General features: G+C 45.2%; 1 long non-coding RNA gene across 6 annotated transcripts in view; it reads right to left on the bottom strand.

The window, feature by feature from the left end:
• The window catches only part of LOC122683854, a 65,163-nt gene extending 49,484 nt beyond the window's left edge, over positions 1 to 15,679 (bottom strand). For all 6 annotated transcript variants that reach the window (XR_006337844.1, XR_006337846.1, XR_006337843.1 and 3 more), the window contains exons 1-2: positions 15,340 to 15,679; positions 2,709 to 2,875 (exon numbers count right to left, since the gene is read on the bottom strand). This is a non-coding gene — a long non-coding RNA (uncharacterized LOC122683854). The remainder of the gene's footprint in view (positions 1 to 2,708; positions 2,876 to 15,339) is intronic.
• Positions 15,680 to 19,616: the final 3,937 nt, after the last annotated feature.

Genomic DNA, 19,616 nt, shown 5'->3' with positions numbered 1-19,616 from the left:
CTACATGGATACACGCACCCTTCCTTCAGGTCCATGTCTGAATTCATCTCCAGAGAAGCCTCCCCTGTCCTTTCTCACCTCCCCTCAATGCTCCTTCTCCCTCTTCCCTGGTTCAGTTTTCCCCATAGCATTTGTCACCGTTTGACATAGTCTATGGTTTGTTGACTTTTGGTCATTGCCCATCTCTCCCTCATGAATGGGAGAGCGGAGAACTGTGTCCTCTGCGCACTGCTCCTAGAACACTGTGGGGCACATGGTGGCCTCTCCCTGAGTATCTGGGGACTGGATGAATGCTGCTGTATTAACTGGAACTAACCATCAGCCTTCTCCCCAAATATTTTCCACTCAGTAGCCCAGTGGATTTTTTCTATGGCAACAGAGCTCTGAATATCGTAAACATCAACTGGAAAATGTCATGTGTTTTACCAGCATGTGCTCTATTTCCAAGCCTGCTAAACAACATCTACTCCATCAATCAAGCAATATCATTATTTATAACATTTCTGCAGAATAACCACTAAGAACATCACCAGCTACATAAAAGCCCCTTATTCTCCAACATTTCTGTAAAGAATATGTTTTGTCATTGTACAAGTGGCCTACATTCCTAGGCAATTTGGTAAATAAGGCACTTCTTTGGAGGCAATGTAGAGTCTACTACCCCTTTGAAGAAAATCCAACAACTTGTAATATCATGGTCAAGTAGTCCAGCTTTCACCAAGTTCCTTGCAGACTGTGTCATCCATTCTGTGGTGAATGCCTTTCATCAAGGAACCAAAGTTTCTTTGGAGCTTTCCCAGCAAGCACACATGGGGCTGTACGGGGTTCTTCTGCTCCCTAGAGGGTCAAAGAGTGGGGGCTGCAGGCACAGAGGAGGTGCCAGAGAAGCTGGGGGGTTGTCGGCTGACCCTGGTGGCATGTGTCACGGGGACCAGGCTGTGTTGGGGGGAGAACACTGGTTAGTATCTTTACTTGGAAACATGAGGATTCCCTGGGTCCTTGGCTTAAACACATCCAAGAAATTAAAGGGAAAGAAAAGGTGCATTCTGTTAAAGAACGTAGGGTGTGTTTTATAGTTCTGGGAAGTAACATGAAGCTTCCTCTTCTCCTCCCCAGGTGCTGCTTCTGTCCCTTCCTAGGCCGTTCAAAATCAGGAGAGACTCACTGAGTTAGAAGAGCTTCAGTCTCCCCCCATGCGTGCATGTGTACTTAGCCGCTTAGTCGTGTCCGCCTCTTTGCGACACTGTGGAATGTAGGCCGCTAGGCTCCTCTGTCCATGGGATTTCCCAGGCAATAATACTGGAGTGGGTTGCCATTTTCTTCTCCAATGGATCTTCCAGACCCAGGGATCGAACCTGAATTTCCTGCATTGGCAGGCAGATTCTTTACCACTGGGCCATGAAGCAAGGCCCAATCTACCCCCATGGGGTGAGGCAATTCTAGTACAGAGGACTATTTCCCCAGGAAGTAATTCTTTCCTAGCTCTGTGAGAAATCTCCATGCCAGGGAGGAGTGTCAAGGCAGAGTAAACCTTTCTCAGGGATTTGTGTAAACCAGCTAGTGACCCAAGCTTTCTTGACAAAAACTCCCATCCCCAGGAGGTAAAATGGCTCAGCTGGGCTCACAGAACTCTGCAGTCTCATCTGCTCAGCAACTACGAAGTCAAGGAACCTAAAGGGGCTTTTTCAGCCGAGGGGAGCTGTTGGCCTCTTGTTGCTCTTTCTGGGCCTTGCCAAGAATGACATCATCTCTCTGGATTATTAGCAGGCCCTATCGGCAAACACTATCCCATCACTCACATCAAAGCTGCCCCACATATGTTCACGCTGGTCAGGGAGCCAGTTTCTGTCAGCTTCGTGCCCTGCTTTTAAAATTTCTGAGATGCTCTCATGAATAGAAAAAAACCACTGCTAGTATAACTTTTTAAACAGAGGGAAAAAATTTAGTGGGACACCCTGATAACAATATACTAATATGGAGATTCAGATCTACCTCTGGTCAAGCTATCCCTTCTGAAATTTAAAGCAAAACAACAGTATTTATGATAAATACCTGGATTAGTGCAACCAACAGTAAGGTGAGATCTACCACAAAGCTCAGAAAGAAATGGATATTACCTCTTCTCTCTTGGTCAAATATCCCCCCACCTGTGGTGGGAATGGGGTCACTGTGTGGTTTTTCTGGGGTAGAAAATAGCAGAAATGATGTACTGTTGGAAGACATGCTGTATCCTATGAACTCCCTGCAGATTTATCTGGGCTGCTCAGTATTCATGCCAAGATGTGCACTTCAGGGCCTATTAGCCCAGAGAAGGACCTAGAGTTCACTCATTCCAACCCCCTCACCTGGAATTCAGTTCAGTTTAACTGTAAATGGGGCAGTCTAAGCCCTCAAGAAATTCAATGCCTACTAGACAGCTAACTAGCTAACCCAAGGTCCTGACCTAGCATGAGGGAATTAGCAAGGTGAGTGGTTTGACAGGTATAGGAAAAGAGGAAAGGGATGTGATTCTTTGTTTAATGATATAAGTACCCAGGCTAAAAGGTTACCAGGGACCAGTATTCCTGCCTCTAAGACATAACTGCTCTGCTTTGGAGTCCATGAGAACCTCTATCATCTCCAAGGACAGCACAAGCAGACACGTGGGTTAGTGCTCTGTTTTCACGAAGGGGCAGGTATGCAGGTAACACTCACAACCAGGACCTCACCATAAACAATCCGGTCTGCCTTCTCTTCCCACTTCCCACTTTGGGCACTCTGCCTCCAGCAGCCGAGTTCATTGTGGAGAACATCAGGGGACAGAAGGGCCTTCTGAAGTCTGTCTGTCTGTCCGCCTGTTGCTGAGGCTCTACTCCATGCTGGGCTCTGCGTTCTGCTGCATTTGAGGAAGGACAAAATGGAATCGCATTAAAACTGGCATAAATTATATCAATTTCCTGAATCTTAAACAAAAATGTATCTGACAGCATCACTAACCATACCCAGTGAAAAACACACTGCATGTGGTTTCTTTTTCAATGTTACCATTTAAAAAATACAGACAAGCTAACTGAATTTGAATCAGAACTGGACCTCTACACTTTCTGAAGCCTTTGAATTAGAGATATTGTGCTCACCCAGGACCTCCAGGACATGACTACACATGCCAGGATTTATGAGGAGAAATGCAAGAAAATGAGGAGGAGCTGGCGACTGCTGGGAACCCCGCAGTCAGACTGGGATGCGGGCCTGACCCTGAGGCAGGGGAGGGGGCTTCTGGGGAGATGGGTGCAAGCATTCCAGCTGCCCTGTGGTGCCAGGAGGCCCCGGCAGGGTGGCCAGGGAGTCCACAGCCCAGCACCCCCTGCCACAGGAGTCAGGACACCAGGGAACAGGCACCCAGGGGGCGCCTGCAAGAAACGTGACCTCAGTGCCCATGTGGGGCGGGATCCCAGAGGGCAGCAGCCGGGCCCCGGCTTACGTTCCCTCCAGCAGGGAGTCCATGAGGCATGTACTCCTGGCATAGAAGAGCAGCTGCCAGGACTTCCCTGGTGGTGCAGTGGACAAGGATCCGCCCGCCAGTGCAGGGGGAACAGGCTCAGTCCCCAGTCGAAGAAGATCCCACGTGCCGGAGAGCAACGAGGCCCATGCGCCACGACTACCTAGCCTGAGCTCTCCAGCTGGGAGCCACCACCACGGAGCCCACGTGCTGCAACTACCAAAGCCCGTGCACCCAGCGCCTGTGCTCTGCAACAAGAGGAGCCACTGCAATGAGCAGCTGTTGCACTGCAAGGAAGAGTAGCCCCTGCTCATCACAACTGGAGGAAGCCCAAGCAGAGCAACGGAGACCCAGCACAGCCATAAATAAATGCGTAAAATAAATAAGAGCAGTTAGCAGAATCCAGTCTGAAGCCAGGCTACCTGTTTTTGACTCTGGCTCTGGTCTTACCAGCAGCGTGACCTTGGGCTCGCTACTTAACTTTGTCATGACTCTATTTCTTCAGTTCTAAATCTGGGTTCTAAGTGGTGCTGAACTGAATTCTCACAGCCCTGTAAAGTATTGACAATGGATCGATGTAAAGCAATGAGAGCAAAGCATTCAGAGCAGAAATGCTCAATGAATGTTAGCTTTTCTTATTAGACTCCAGCTGAGTTGTTGTCTGTGATGGGTTGAATTGTGTCCCCCGCCCACCACCATCAAAAGGATGGGTTGTAGTCTTAGTCCCAGCACTTCAGGATGTGACCCTATTTGGAAATAGTCCTTACAAGGTCATCAAATTAAAATGAGGTTATGAGGGTGGGCCCTCCTTTGGACCCAGTCAATATGACTGGTGTCCTTATAAAAAGGGGAAATCTGGACACAGGGACAGATACTTATAGAGGAAAGGTGATGTGAAGAGACGCAGGGAAGAGACGACTGTTTACAGGCCACAGAGAATGACCTGGAGCAGACCCCCTCACAGCCATCAGGAAGAAAGAAGCCTGTTGGTGCCAAGATCCTGGACTTCTGGTCTCCAGAACTGCAAGACAGTGTTTCTGTTGTTTAAGCTATACAATCTGTGGTACTTAATTATGGATTGTGTTTAGTAGCTCAGTTGTGTCTTGACTCTTTGCGACCCCATGGACTGCAGCACACCAGGCTTCCCTGTCCTTCACTATCTCCCAGAGTTTGCTCAAACTCATGTCCACTGAGTCAGTGATGCCATCCAACCATCTCATCCTCTGTCATCCCCTTCTCCTCCCGCCTTCAATCTTTCCCAGCATCAGGGTCTTTTCTAATGAGTCAGCTCTTCATATCAGGTGGCCAAAGTATTGGAGTTTCAGCTTCAGCATCAGTCCTTCCAATGAATATTCAGGACTGATTTCCTTTAGGTTGAACTGGTTTGATCTCCTTGCAGTCCAAGGGATTCTCAAGAGTCTTCTCCAACAAGATTGATGTTCAAAAGCATCAATTATTTGGCGCTCAGCCTCTTTCATGGTGCAACTGTCACATCCATACATGACTACGGGAAAAACCATAGCTTTGACTATTGTGCAATAAAAAGTAATGTCTCTGCTTTTTAATATGCTCTCTAGGTTTGTCATAGCTTTTCTTCCAAGGAGAATGCATCTTTTAATTATGACGGCCCTAGTAAAATAACCCATCGTCCATTTTTAAATTCTGAAACTGATCCTTTCTGATAGTTTTGAGTGACAACACCTGCCAGAAGTGGGTGCCTCAAGCCCTGGTTTAAAGGGATTGCTGCCCTTCTAGCATCTTGAGCTGAGGGACATTCCCGCTGTCAGAGCCCATTAGGAAGCAACCCCTTCTCTGCAGCTGCACATGCCCCTGCATGTGGGTTCCCACCCTGAGGGACAGAGCAGGCGCCTTGCTGTTATTTTGACCGTGCACAATTTAACCCACACTGGCAGACTTGGAAATTGACATTTTCCCATAATTGCTGTGACCTGGCACCAGCATTGCTAGCGAATGACAGTGCTGAGCTTTATCAGAATCGGATGCTCCACAGAATGAGATTACAGAACTCAATATGCTGTTTGCTGTGATTTCATGAAACTCAGCCCAGACACATGTGGCCAAATCAATTGGATTCATTCAAGAGATTTGGGGGCCCTTTTAAAACCCAGCCAGAATCTAATTTCTCCATCTGAAATTCAATAAGATCTTAATTCTTGTGAACAGTTCTCTCAGCAAAGAGACTTGGAGCTGGGGAGGAAAAAGAGTAAAAGAGAAAACGTAACATTTCTCTGATGTTCTCTGTGGTTGTCTGAGAGTGGGAGCAAGTTTAATGAGCTTTGATCTGAGTTTCCACCAGTTGGATTCCTTCCATTATCTAAATGGAATCGGCTTCTCACTGTGCCTCTGATACTGTTTAAATAAGGATGTGTTACTCCCCTCTGGTAGCTAGGTTGGAGACACTCCTGGAGACGTCACAGCAGAGGTGAAGGCGAGAACCACCTCCGGGGACTGCGGCCCACCCCTCGTGTGTCTGGACTGGACATCTCCTGGGAGAATCTATTCAACTGCAGCAACTTCTGAGCGCAGGAGTAGGTGGCCCTGATATCACTTTACCTGCCCAGTCTCTTGGACTGATGAAGGTCTGTCACCCTGGACGTGTCATGGGGTAAGAAGCTAGTCTAGGCGAGGAGGCTTTTTGTTTTTGTAAATAACTTGTTTGTTTTTATTTTTGGTTGCACTGGGTCTTCAGTGCTGTGTGGGGGCCTTTCTCTAGTCTGTGGCAAGAGAGGGCTACTCTCTGGTGAGGGACACAAGCTTCTCCTTGCCGTGGTTTCCTCTGTTGTGGAGCACAGGCTCTACGCACGTGGGCTCAGTAGCTGTGGCTTACAGGCTCTAGAGCAGAGGCTTAGTAGTTACGGCGCGTGGACTTAGTTGCCCTGAGGCATGTGGAATCTTTCTGGTTGTTGTTGTTATTTTGTTGTTAAGTCAAGTCGGACTCATTTTGACTCCATAGACTGTAGCCCACCAGGCTCCTCTGTCCATGGGATTTCCCAGGCAAGAATATTGGAGTGGGATGCTATTTCCTCCTCCAGGGGATCTTCCTAACCCAGGGATCAAACCTACATCTTCTGCATTTGCAGGTAAATTCTTACCCACTGTACCACCAGGGAAGTCTGGCTTTTTTCTTTTTAAGATTGACTTTCAATGGGTGTGCAGGAAGAACTGAATGTATGAGATTGGAAGGTATTCTGCACACGGTGGATATTTCCAGGATAAAAGAAAATGCCTACAGAAGCAGATGCTCTCGGTTAAGTATGTCTGGCCTTGGGAGTGTGAAACTTGGGAAGCATAACTCTTCCTCCATTCCCACCTTTCTCTGTCCCTCGGCTGGTCTCCACATTGGTAAATTTATTACTTATTTTATCGTCTGAAGCTGGAGCGTGGATGAGTAAGATCAACCCCTGTGTCCTAACAGATTTAGAACAGAGGGTGTGGATGAGGAGAGAGTAAATCACTGGTTCTCAACACTGTCTGTGCTTTTGAATCACCTGGAGAGCATTTAAAACCACCTTTCCCAGCTGGAGCTCCAGATATTTTGATTGAAAAGGGCCGGCTGGGACTCAGGCACTGGTAGCTTTGAAAAGCTCCCCAGGCTACTCCAGTGTGCAGCCTGAGTTGCAGAACCATGAAGGAGTTCCTCACCTCAAGCAATGAAGTAACAACCCAGAGAAAGACTGGCTCTCGTCCCCTAGGTACAGCCCCAGCCAGTCGGCCTCAGTGATGGAGAAGCTTCGAGAAAGTGAAGGGACCCAGCCCAGCTGAGGGAGACCCTAAGGCTGCCAAGGGAGCGTCCCTTAGTCCATTCCTGGTACCACTGGAATCAAGAAGTCTGGAGAGACTGCCTCCAAGGGCAGGGGTTGGGGTGTACAGGGAAGTGTGAAACTGGTTATGCCAGAAAAGAGAGGCCCAAGGGTTTCTGCCAAAAAACAAACAGGAAGCTGGAGGTGGGTGTTACAGACTTTGAACCTGAAGCCAGAAATCTGTGCAGCAGCAAGAAGGTGCCATGCTGTGGACCTTCCCTCACGTCCTAGCATCACTGCTACATGAAGGGCAAGTCATAGTCACAAAGGTACAGTGAGGGTGGTTGTCTTTTTATCCAGAGAAGAAATACTGGGTTGGCCAAAAAGTTCATTTGGGTTTTCCATATGCTGGAATACGGGAAAACCCAAATGAACACTTTGGCCAACCCTATGCATGTGTGCGTGCTAAGTTGCTTTAGTCATATCTGACTCTTTGCGACTCTATGGACCGTAGCCCACCAGGCTCCTCTGTCCTTGGGATTTTCCAGGAAAGAATACTGGAGTGGGTTGCCATGCCCTCCTCTAGGAGATCTTCCCAATCCAGGGATCGAACCCAGATCTCCAGGCAACAGGCAGGTTCCTTACCATGAGTGCCACCTGGGAAGCCTGGCCAACCCAATAGAAGGATTTATTTCTCCTCTGAGGTTGATGTTTTTGCCTATGGTTCTACTAGGATATCAGTAGCAAACTGTGCTATTTTTCTCTTCTGGGAGTTGAGGAGAGTGGCATCTTTGTCATTGGCAGTGCCCTTCCTAGGGGCTGCTCCACCCAGCTGGGTTTAGGCTCCCCACCCTCCGGTATCTGCAAAGCGGGCTCTGCTCAAAATGTGGTCACCCAGGCCGAGGAAAATAAGGGGACGATAATGGGCGTTGGGAGATGCAGTCATTCAGTGGAGGGGCTGGGTCTTGCCTCAGACATTTCTCCTGCCAATGTGAGATTAAGGTGAACGAACAAGCAACGAATGCCTCAGGTGTGAGGAGCCATTGGTGGAGGTCTGTGGACTGCACCCTTGCCTTGTATATTGCACTGAAGCCCTGTCAATGGAAAATAAAACCAGACTGGCTGTTAAGTGCTCAAAGAAGGATTCCAGAACAAGTACCTAACCCTGCTGCTTTTGTCAGCCAGGACTTTAGTCCTTGTGACCTTGAAGCCTCGTGAACACAGGGCAAGAGTGTCCCCTACCCCCTGGCAACCCAAGAGAAGCAGCAACCCACCTGGGGTAGATCGGGAGAAGGAACTGCATCTTCTCACCTGTTTACATTTTGCTTCTGGGCTTCGTTCCTTCTACCTTATCTGGATTAAAAATTTCTTGAAGTAAGAAATGCTTTTGGCACTTGCCCTGTTGAGGCATTCTATCTCAGATGGAACGACCCCGGAGAATCGTGTTGGTGCCTCCTGGTAGCCCCCTGTATCACCTCGCCAGAGCCCTCCAGTTCTCCCGGAGGGCACCCTTGGCCTCTGTCCTAACTGAAATGGGGTTGAAGGCCAGAACAAGCAGGCAAGGGAACCCTGGGGCCCCGCAGCTGCAGCTTCCCCCTCCAGACCATGACTGGAGAGGCATCTGTCCTGTAGCTGGTTGGAAGAGACACCCGGGAGAAAAATCAAAGTCTATAAGAGCTGGGGTGCAGCTTTGAAACTGCCAGCAGCTAATTTTCTGAAGGAGACAGAAGTGTGTGTATGTGCACGCACGTACTCACTCAGTCATGTCTGACTCTTTGTGACCCCATGGACTATAGACTGCAGGGCTCCTCTGCCCATGGAATTCTCCAGGCAAGATCACTGGAGTGGGTTGCCATTTCCTTCTCCAGGGGATCTTTCTGACCAGGGACTGAACCCACATCTCTTGCACTGTCAGGCGGGTTCTTTACCAGATGAGCCACCAGTGAAACCCTGGAGACAGAATTGGTTTGGCTAAACTAGATTTTTGGGCTCATGTTGGCTGCTCTTAACTACTTGTCAGAGTGATCACACCTATCAGAGTGATCATAACTCCAGAGGGGAGAGAAAAGCCGTGGAAATGACCACTCTGGGGAGGGTGTGGACCGGGAGGGTGGGGCCGGAGGGAGGAAGCCTCTCTCCCCTCTACTCCTCCTTGCCATGGTCAGAGCAGTTCAGGCCACACTCTGTCTAGCCACGTGGCCCTGACGGGTGTCAGAATCTGGCCTGGGAAGACTCGCTTTGCCTTGGTCTAGTTCGTATCTTCTCTTCCCTCACGTCTCAGCTCAAGCCTTGAGTTCTCGAGAAACCTGCCCTGACTTCCCTGACAAGGTTCAGTGTCCCTACTCACACTCAACACACCAGGCACCTCTCCTTTGGGGTCACAGCGACCACTCTCCTCTACTGCTTAGCCTCCTCAGTAGAGCAGAAACCCCAGGAGCCAAGATCTATGTCTGTTTCTGCTTTCCATTCTACCCCCATCACCTTACATGGTGTCTGATGCACGGCAGGTATTCAATACTTAACCGATTTACTGCTTACAGTAAGGTTTGTGTGCATGCCTACACTTCGTGAGGTTTTGTCCCTTAGAAAGGACTGTAGGTTTGACAACTATGATGTACATTGCTACCCCCACCTTCCCAAACACACACACAACAAGCACACACACTATAAGCTTACAAGAACTGATCTCTCCCCTGTGGCTGAATATGGGTCATAAATAAAGCCGTGGCCAGTGGGACACTGGGCCAGGAGGCCGGCCCACCCCCACCCACTTGGCCTTCCACTACTATTCTGAATCCCTGAGTCAGGCCGTAGCCCGATTGGGCCACAAACAGAGTAGAAAAGGAATAACATTTGGGGAAGTGGAAAGGAATATGAAACCACAGGACTGTGCTTTGGGAATGCGAAGTATTAGAATAAAGCCTTAAGGATCTAATCTCACCCTCAGATACGCTATTCCCAAACCATACAGGCTTCTGACCAGAGCTGGCTCCGCCCCCACTTATTAAAGCCGTCTGCCAGCCATTTAAGGAAGAATGACCTGGTTCTGTGCCTTTACCTTCAGTATTATAAGGTTAAAGGCACAGGCAAACAGATGCACTTGGAGATGGGCCACTGACAATTTCCTGACCATGGAACCTCACAGAATTGACTCCATCCAGACCCTCCTGGGAGAGAGGGGGCTGCCAAAGTGCCATTAAGTAGCTCAATGCAATTATCTTGGATGACAGGGAGGACAGTAGGTCCAATGGGGCTTGCTGGGACTTGAGCATCCGTTATACAGATCAGAGTATGGACTGGCCCCACATATTATAAAGTAAACCACCTTGGGCAATTATTTAACCTTCTGCTCCCCATTTTTCTCATGCAAAATAGGAATTATAATGTCTCTCTCATTGAGCTGCCATAGGAATTAGTCAAGTAATCCATGTAAAGCACTTTGCCTAGACATAGAAGAAAGTATGTTAATGGCTCAGTTGTGCCCAACTCTTTGCAGCCCCATGGACTGTAGCCCACCACGCTCCTCTGGCCATGAAATTCTCCAGGCAAGAATACTGGAGTGGGTTGCTTTTCCCTTCTTCAGGGGACCTTCCAACCTAGGGTTTAAAGTGCTGAATAAATATTAGATATTAATATAGAAAAATCTATATATTTCTAAACATTAAAATTAGCCCCTTTCCAAGTGATTACATAAATGAAATGCTATACTATTATGCATCTCCTTCTATTATTAAACCCTGGAGAAGGGAATGGTTACCCACTCCAGTATTCTTGCCTGGAGAATTCCATAGACAGAGAAGTCTAGCGGGCTACAGTCCATGGGGTCTCAAAGAGTCGGACACGACTGAGAGGCAAACACACTTTGCTGTTAAAATGTCTTAAAATGTGCTTCCCGTGCCTGACCACTGGTCCTCGCATGCTTTCGTTTAGGCTGCCTGGTATATGAGGTCTGGTTGCATGTTTTCAAAGTCAATTTTTGCTTTGACATTATGTATTTAAGAGATTTATTGGTAAGGGACATTTTGGGTAGTTTGGGTACCATGAGTCAGGAGAAATTTGAGTTCATAGGATTATTGTCTTTTATGTTGTTGAAAATTCCAGCAGTTCATGAAAAATTCTCTTTAAAGGTATATTCAGGTCTGGAGGGGCTAAAGCATAGTTTGTCTAAATGATATGTCTTTTAGGACATTCCTTAAATTATTTGCTTTGTTTGAGGCTCTTTCAAGAAACCACATGTAATTATGTTCAAGTATTCAGAAGGTTAAGCCTCAAACTAGCAAATGCCAAGAAATTCGAAGTTCTGATTGCCACCCCATCTCTAATTGCAGCAAGCGGGCCTTTGTTCCTCCCCTAAAGCATGATGCCTTCAGAAAAGAATGCAAGCTGAAGTGTCTATGGCTTCTGGCTTCTTTCTATAGCATTCTTTTCCATTATTTGGGCAGGTCTTCTGATATTAATCAATTCTAGTATTTATAAACAGTTCTGTCTAGGGAAAAAGAAACATATTTTAAGACAATCGCTGTGTGCTAATAATGAAGTGTCATGAGATTTTTTTCAAAGTGTAAGGAAGAGTCAGAAATGAAAAAGATTCTAAAACCCAGTTCTCAACGATTTATTATTCCTTATTTTGACTAACTTGCTTCTAACATGTATATTCATGCCTCCTGCATGCAGAAATATTACTCTTAATAATCCTGGACTAGATCTTCATTGAATTCAATATTCTAGTTTTTCAGACCATTGTGACCCCAGATGTTTTTTCCCCCTTATTGTTGTTTAAATTATCACTAGCTTATAAGGCAGAAGCTGAGAGAAATAAAGCCATGCCTATAGGAAATCAGACTTCACACAAGTGTTATTTGTAATTAATGATGAAATGTATAACTGTTCTCTCCATAACCAGTCTCTATGCTGGATTCTCTTGAGCTTTTAGTGTTCAGAGCATACCAGATGAATACCTATAGTGTGAATGAAGAAGCAATGAGTGGCTGGGGAGAAAAGAGCTTCATCCATCCATCCAGAGAACAGTTAGTGATGTCTAGTCTGAACCAAGTACTCTTCTAGGTGCTGAGGATACAGATAATGCTTGCCCATATGGAGCTCAGTCTGTAGTGTTGGGAGACAGTCAGTAATGTAGGGGTGTATGGCATTTCAAGGTAAAGGGTTTGTTATGGCAGGTGGAAGTGATATGGAAAAAAATACAACGAGGAAGAGGGATTGATGTTTGTGGGAGCACAGGACAGGTGACTATAGTTTGTAAAAAGTGGTCAAGGTAGTCCTATTGGTATTTGAACAAAGTCCTGGAAGAACTGAAAGAATGATCCCTGTGGATATCTGAAGAAAAAAGCTCTTGCAGCAGCCATGGACACCCACAAAGAAGAGACTAGCATGACCGCAGTGATGGAGGGGGCAGAGCGGCAGCAGTTAAGGCCTGAGAGAAAGGAGGGACGGTTTAATTTAGGCACCATGGACCATTTGTCAGGACTTGGGCTTTTACTCCAAGTGGGACACAGCCATCAACATGTTGTGAGCCTGAGTGATAGAACCCAGCTTCTGTTTTAATAAAGATCCCTTTGGATTTGGTGTTAAGAGTGGGCTGTACAGGGGCAAAGGCAGAAGCAGAGACACCACCTTGGATGGCTCTTATAGACTTGGACCAGAGATCTAAGAAGTAGCTGGATCCTGGATTATTTTAAAGGAAGAACTAATGGAACTTGCTAAAAGGATAAGAGGTAGGTTGTGAGAAAGACAAGAGACTAGAATAAATCTAAGATATTTTGGTATAAGAACCAAAGGACAGAACTGTCATTTTTTGAGAGGAGAGAAAGTGGGAAGGGGGTGAGAATTTGAAGATGGATGTGTTAAGTGTGAGATGCCTATTAGACATCCAAGTAGAGATGTTGAGTAGGCAGTTGGAGAGACAGATCTGGGATTCAACAGAAAAGTCCAAGCTTGAGACATATTTTTAGGATTTTATGAGCATTTGGATGATATTTAGACCCATGAGACTGGCTGAGATCACTCAGGTAGTGAATGTAGGTGGAAAAGAGATGAAGGCCTGAGCCCTGACGCACTTTTTAACATTTGGAAGTATGTACATGACTCAACTCTGGACAACTGTGCTATTCACAAATGTCTAGTCCTTCACAGTTTAGAAAACCCTGTTTTGTCAAATCAAGTAATTTAACATGGTCTTTCTCCAAATGTTCTCAACTGAAGTGCTTCTATAATAAAATAGTGCTTAACATTAAATGACAATAACTCTAAAGTTTTCTGTCTTGGTGCTGAAGGAGTATTTAGTCACTGGCTTTCAGAAGCAAGTTGCAAAAGCTTCTTTGTCAATGACTAGGTTAGTACTGCCTATCGAAGACAGAGATCGAAGTATCTTTTTCACTGTGTACGTGAAGGCAAGAGGACACTGTCTCAAAACAAGGAGGGTGAACTCCAACCTTGTGTTTCACTGAGATAGTGTATTAGTTATCTTTGTCTGCCTAAAAAATTGCCCCCACCCAATTTAGTTGCTTATAACAATGATCCATTATTTCACAGTTCCTGTAGGCCAGGAATTCAGGTACTTTTAGCTAGGTCTCACACAAGACTATAATCAAGGGGTGGGTTGGGACTGTGGTCTCATCTAAAGGCTCAACTGGGGCGTGATCTGCAATTGATCAGAAGCCACCTCAGTCCCATGCTACATGGGCTTCTCCAGCCTAATTGGTTAGGAAAAGCCTGTGAGAAGAGCCAGAGAGAGAGAAATAGTGAGAGAATAAGTGAGCAAGAAGGCAGTCACAATCTTTTGTAAGCCAACCACAAAAAAGGCATCCTGTCACTTTTACTGTATTCTATTAATCAGTCTCAAGTCAGTGGGCCCAGTCTGTATTCAGGTGAGGATGTGAACACCAGGAGGCAGGAATCCCTGTGGGTCTGTCTCCCACAGATAGTATGGATAATTTTTAACACCAATGAATTTAGATTTACACCATTACTTTCAGTACAATAGAAGCACTTTCAAAAGTACTGTTTGTCCTCTGAAATTAGTTATAGATGACTAATAAGGATCTATTGTGTAGCATAGGGAACTCTACACAGTACTCTGTAGTGACCTATATGGGAAAGGAATTTTAAAAAGAATGGATATATGTATAAATATATATATAACTGACTCACTTTGCAGTACACCTGAAACTAACACAACATCCTAATTCAACTATATAAAATAATATAAAATATAACAATACAAAATAAAAGTAAGTTAATAAATGAAACTGCAAGTTGCAACTCCTTAGTGAATCATGAAATAAGTTTAGTAGTCATGGCCAGCGTTTAAAAAAATAAAATGGAATCAAGCCAGTACTATCAGAGTACATTGCATGTATAAAGATTTAGAAGAGGTACTAGGTTGTGATATAAATCATATCTCTTTTTAAGGGTCATGTTCAAAATTAGTGATTTTCATAATACTACTAAATGTGAATGAGCCACCAAAACATAATTTGGTAAAAACAGCCACCTCCAAACTGTACAAAGGAAAGAATGTCAGAACCAAACAAAAAAAGCCCCAATGCACTCAGGGGAGCTAAAGAAGCATGCACTTGCCGGTTCATGCTTACAGACCTCAGCCCCCTCATGGGGTCTGTAAAGAGTAATCAATAAGAGACCACAAAACCCTGAACAGACATGACAGATATGACATCTTGCCTCGGCAGAGGTAAAGCAGACACACCACAAACTCATGAAAATACCCTGCACAATTCTACACATCTTGAAAGGTCAAACGCGAGAATCTTTTTGACAAGAAGCCAGCTGTGAGTGGCTAAAACCAGTAGGCTTCCTAAAGACAGATGAGGCCAGTTTTTAGCTGAAGCACTCTCTTCCTTCTCAAGGGAGGCAGCCACCACCAACAGGCACGTTTTCCTGCCATAGACAGAATGCAGTCAGTACTTTGCTAAAGCCTTGACGGGTTTGGAGCCCGGAGTCCGGCCACTCTACACCTACCACCTCTCCATCTCCAGCCCCTGCCCATCTAAACCTCCAGGCAGCTCCAGCATTAGCAGTGATTCCCAGCAGGGTAGAAAACTAAAGGCTGTCCAGCTTAATTACCTCTTTCATCTGAAATGTCCCTTTTAAGATCAATGCTCAGATTCTGCCATTAGAGACAGCAAAGCAAAGTCTTCATCTCTCATTCATCCTTATCAGCCAGACGGCAAACAAGCCAAGTTTCGATTAGAGTCCAGATTTGAAAAATCCATCATATGCCTGATGTTTCACATTTTCCACAGTACTGCCCTACAGATCCTCCTGGTTTCATGTGAGAGTGCTTCAGAGCAGAGAGCCTGAAAGCAAAGCCAGGAACTGGGGAGACACGCTGAAAGTCAGGGCGCCTTGGCGCTGTTGACTGCGTAGGAACAGAGGTTCAGTTAACAACATGTGCAACCTATTAACGTTCGGCTCTGAGGGAAAAGGCAAGGAGAAAGGAGAGCCTGAGGCAGAAGGGCTTGCTCTGTGGTTTGAGTCTTAGCTTTAGGCTCCCCTAATTCCTAGAGATGAAAAGAGCTAAGCGTCTTGGAGGCTTTGCATAATGTGAATTTGGAAGTATTTTTGCATTTTCATATAGTATTTAATAACCATAGTCTAAACAATTTCATTCAAAGTTGGATGATGGGCCAAAAGATTTGTTGTTCTACTCATCTCATGTGTTAAAGACATATAATCACACAGCCTAGGAGCCTGAACGTTAACTATTGTTTGCTGATATAGTATGTTATTAATTAGTTAATTCCAAAATAACTTTGACATTAGAGTGGGGGTAGTGTCTAGGTTTTAGACCAACTAGAGGTTGGGAAAAGAGATATTTCTCCTTTTCTGAAAAATGAGTTACATTCCTGAAAGCTTTTTATGTGATAAAATCTGAGAGACACAGCAGGAGGCTTATTTTTTTGCCATGAAGTAAGATGAAAGGGCCAAGTCATCCTTAGATTTATATATATCTTGAAGAGGTCTTTGTAAATGACTGTTTGTGATCTCATCAGAAAAATAAGATGTGCGAACAGGATAGACTGTTACCCATTAAGTTTGGGCCCCTTCTTAAAGCACTTACATTTATATTAAGTTTAGATTTAGACTAAGATTAAGTTTAGATTAAGGGTACAGTTAGATTTAGATTAAGCAGCAGACTAAAAATAGCTTTATTTTTAATTTTTTATAAATATTTAACTCTATCAGCAAGGAATGCTTTGGGCTGCAATTATAGCAAGTCCAAATAACGCAGGCTTAAACACACAGGGATTTGCTTTGCCTACCTTAGGATTTCTTACTATGTGAGTAATGTCCAGAGCTGGTCACTATGTTAAGAACCCAGGCTCTTTTTACCATTTACTCAATAGCATCAGCTGTTGACCCACAATAGCAAGTTGATTGCTGCATCTCTACCCATCATGTCCGTATTCAAGGCAAAAAGAGAAAAAAAGAGATGCTGACATTAGAAACATTGGTCCCTTTTATCAAGAAGGCTAACAATGAACAAAAGGTTTTCTTTTTTAAAAATATTTATTTATGCATTTATTTTGGCTGTACTGGGTCTTTGTTGCTTCCTGGGCTTTTCTCTAGTTGTGGCAAAGGCGAGAAGGGGTTACTCTCTAGTCGTGGTGCATGGATGGGCCTCTCATTGTGGTCTGTCTTGTGTTACAAAGCACAGGCTGTAGGCACATGGGCTTCAGTAGCTGTAGTCGGAGGGCTCAATAGTTGCAGCTCCTGGGCTCTAAAGAGCAGTCTCAGTAGTTGTGGCACATGGGCTTAGTTGAGCAGCAGCATGCGGGATCTTCCCCAATCAGTGATCGAACCCATGTCTTAGGCATTGGTATGCGGATTCTTTACCACTGAGCCACCAGGGAAGCCCAACAAAAGGTTTTCTTGTATCTCATTCTCCCCAATTCAGCTTCAAGGCAAAGCCTACCTTTGAGGGAGGTGGAGGAAGCAAGTATATAGCTTTTCCAGGTGGTAAAGAATCTGCCTGCGATGTGGGAGACCCTGGTTCAATCCCAGGGTCCGGAAGATCCCCTGGAGAAGGGAATGGCAATCCATTCCAGTATTCTGGTCTGGAGGATCCCACGGACAGAGGAGCCTGGTGGGCTACAGTCCACGGGGTCACAAAGAGTTGGACGCAACTGAGTGACTTGCACCCATTGTTTGGCATGGAGGTGAATGGGAGAGAAGGGTCTTGGCAATGAGGTTGGGTCATTGCCAACCACAGGGAATCCATTAACAGAAATGCCATCGACCCAAGGAAGAGCAGCTCTAGGCAAGAAGGCCTGGAAGCTCACCTAGGACTTCAGCCACTCCCCCATGGGAGACAGACATTTACACCCACATAGGTAGAAATATAAGTAGAATCTGGACTTTTAAAGGCCAATGGGGAAGTTCAGTACTATTTCTGTGTTATTGTATGGGATGCTGTTATTGAAGACCCAATTTCATGGTCACGAATCAAAGTTATATAAGTATAAACCAAATATCTTATTTCAAAACATCAAGTCATGTTCATTATAATGATTATGTGCCGCAAATGAGAGATGCATGTTTTCAATAAGAATTGGTTTAAGTCATGACATTTCTTATCATTTCTTACACAGTTCCCATCTATGGAGTCATTCATTCAAATAACTTGATCGTTTAATCATTCATCTAAATCATTCAATATAAACTTATTTGTGCCTTTTGCCAAGTGCTGGTCTAACACTGGGCATGGGGGGGTGAGCAGCAGCAGTGGGCACAGCCCTTGCCCTCGTGTTAAATCACAACCGTAATCATTGCTATACAGTACAAGGTGTTATGAAATCAAGCCTTAGGAGAGGGGCAAGGGTAAGTCAGGAAAGCCTGCTTGGGAACTCAGGTGTCTTGAGTCCCAGGAGATCAACAGGAGTTAGTCGGCAAAGAGAAAGAGAAGGAGCAATCTCCAGAGGGAAGCAGACTCTCCCGGAAGCTGGAAAGCAAGCAGGAGAGCGGCATGATTCAGATTTCAGAAGAGAGATTCTGAAGAATGCTTCTTCAAGCTCATTTTGGGGATGTTTGTTTGCTTTTTTTTACTACCCCTAAACTATGTTATAAAAATGATTGAGAGTGTTATGTCAAAAAATACACACATATGATTATCACATTTTACATTCACATGGAAGTCTATCCCCTTTACTGAAGATGAAAGCTATTTCATTTCCAACAAAAACTCTAACTATAAAAATGTGGTTCTCTAAGACTGACATTATTTATGTTTTAAGCATGAAATGAAAATAAGTTAATGAGTAAATTAATCTCAGGAGGTTTACCTTGAACATATTGTAATATATTCAATTCATTACAAAGATTCATTACAAAGTTTGTGCAGTGCTTACAACCTAACAACTTAGGACATCTTGCTTGGGCCATAATGGGAAATTCAGTAACTGTACAGTTACTTCAGTTACTTTTGACCATTTAAGCTCATACTGGTTCAATAGCCAACTAGAAACTTCAAAGTCTGATAAATGAATGACAACACCGATTATGTGCTAAAAACATACTAAAAGCCAGAGGACGTGTGACTCTGAAGACTTGGATGGAACGAGAGGAGCTTGTAACATTGGAAAGGAACTCAAGTCTTGGCTTAAGTACTGGAAGAAGAGAATTGAAGCAAACAGTGAATACAGAAGTTATGTCTTAGAAAGTGGAAAGGGAAGAAACAAATGGAAGTCAGAACTGAACTGACAAGAGCATGTGGGAGGTGACGTGGAAGGGCATGGGAACGGAGAGGTGGACACCCAGCTGCTTTGGCCAGAGACTGTCTCCAGGAGGACAGACAGAAGTGAAACCACAGAGACAGGAGAGGAGAGGACTGCTCCCTGGGGAGGCTGGGGTCTGCTGTGCCCAAGAAGAGAAAAGAGCAGGGTTAGGAGGACCTGTGCTACTCTCCTAAACACTGGTCTCTGGAGGGCTGGGCTCCTGGTTTGGTGACATATAAAGTCAATATTTCTGGAAGAATAGCACTGTTGAATCTATTCATGGATGGCCTTCTTGCCTAGAATAGAACTGACTTTTCAGCAGGTCAGGCTATGAACCTGGGCAGAAATCTATTGCCACCAACTGGCTTCCTGCTGCAGAGCTGAGCCACCAGGCCTCTGGCACTGCTGCCAACTCACTCTTTCAACAGAAGGAATGAAGCTGCCCCTGCCTCGAACCTACAGCCCTCTTTGCTCCCTAACAGAGACTGATCAAGAAGCTGCCCTTCTCTAAGGGTTTAACTGAGACCTTAAAAGCATAATTTCAAAGTTTCAGGCAGGTCCTGTGTATAAAACTGTACATGGTCAGCAACAGGTCAATTTCTAATTTCCTGCAGGCTCAAAAACACA

The sequence above is a fragment of the Cervus elaphus genome, chromosome 25 (assembly GCF_910594005.1).
Source record: "Cervus elaphus chromosome 25, mCerEla1.1, whole genome shotgun sequence".
Taxonomy (NCBI): Eukaryota; Metazoa; Chordata; class Mammalia; order Artiodactyla; family Cervidae; genus Cervus; species Cervus elaphus.
Note: the sequence above shows the minus strand (reverse complement) of the source record. Positions and strands in the feature narration are given on the sequence as shown.